Below are 1,674 nucleotides of genomic sequence, written 5' to 3'. Positions count from 1 at the left end.
TCATTGGGAACTAGCAGCTGCCCTGTGTGTGTTGCCAGACTAGGAAACTTGTGGTGCCTGTCCACGTGGAGAGTTTCCTGGACGAATTCCTTCTCGAGCCTTTTTCGCAAGTTCCCATTGGAGCTGCATATAGCTAATGATTTGGAAATTTTACTCCTTTGGACAATTCTTTTCCTGATGCACAGTTTGTCTCCAGGTTTTACTAATCAATTGTGTGAATGTAATATCGCATACATTGTAGAAAATGACTACATCAGTGTCTTGCTCTCTCTCTCTCTCTCTCTCTATATATATATATATATATATATATAAACATGTAGAGGTCTGAAAAAATATTTTAGCTAGACACGTGCACTGCTCTTGATTCGGGTAGTAATGCGGATACACCTGGCCCTTCTGAGACACAGTCATGAGAGACATCTCAGAGAGCCATTCGTTTACCTCTTGTCACTCTACAAATCTCTCTCAGTACAAACTACAGCTGCCAAATCATCTACTTCCCTCTTGCTCTTTTTGTGCACCGAGTTCTATACCAAAACTGTAAATCAAAGAAGAAATAGACATAGTGCAGATCCCTGCACACAGGACAGGCTGATGTTGGACCAGGGAGATGAAAGATGCCAGCCTGAATTTGGCTGGAGCATCACTAAAACTACTTACAATTTGGAGAGGCAAGGACAGTTTTGGAGAGTGGGCTGCAGGACAAGTGTTGCTTCTCAAAGTGGGCTAAGACCTAGATGTTCTAAGTGTAACCTTTCCACACAAACATAAAATAACAATGCCACTTGTAAGAAGTATGCATGGGAATGGAGGGTTTGTCTTCAGTGCTCTGGCACTGACCAACACATGGCCAGAATTTCTGTCCTTTCCAGTCACGGTCATTCTGTCTCCCTGACTGTCTCTATGTGCCTTCTTCCCTGGACCCTTTGTGGAAGTCAGTGCATGCATCGTGAACTCGGTCTTCCTGGTGTTGAAATTTTCCTTTCTTTGCCCTTTGGATTACTTAGTCTCATGCATGTGGCGTAGAACAGAGTGGAACTGAGGAGACAGCGATCCTGCTGCAGGTAACAGGCATATGTCCATCTCCAATTCCAGCTGTCCAGGCCCTCTGTGCTTGACTCCCATTCTCCAGGGCCCTGGGGCTGACACTCAGCCTATATGCAGCCTCCTCGATTTCCTGCACAGCATCCTTGTCCTTATTCCATGAGAGCCCAGGTCAAGAGAAGTGAAAATCTATCACCCTGATACACACATTGTGCTTTCCCTCTATTTGGCCGAATGTAAAGTATCTGTGGTTCTGATGGCCACACCACTGTCCAGATTTTCCACGCAAAATGGAAGCTTCCAGGGTTCACAAAGGGTGTTTTGACGGCTGTGAAATGTCTTTTCCAAGTGCCTCCTGGGGTTTCAAATCGTTTTGAAATCTGAAGTTTATACTTGTATTTATGGAATATTCTCAACTCTGGCCCGATGGCCCTAGCATGTAGGAGCACAGCTATCCCGGGGTAAGGAGGTCTGCCAGCCTGCAAGCTCCTGTAGGGATTCCTGAGTATGTCCTCTGGCCCCAAGTGGTAACTGGTGATTCCAATTGCCTTTATTAGCAGCAGCCAGGCACTCAGGTGGGGGGCGTTGCTGTGATCTCCACTGAAAGCACCTAATTTAGCCAATGGAGGC

This window comes from Erinaceus europaeus, chromosome 13 (assembly GCF_950295315.1).
Source record: "Erinaceus europaeus chromosome 13, mEriEur2.1, whole genome shotgun sequence".
In the NCBI taxonomy this organism is placed as follows: Eukaryota; Metazoa; Chordata; class Mammalia; order Eulipotyphla; family Erinaceidae; genus Erinaceus; species Erinaceus europaeus.
The sequence above is the reverse complement of the archived record's forward strand: the minus strand, read 5'-3'. Positions refer to the sequence as shown.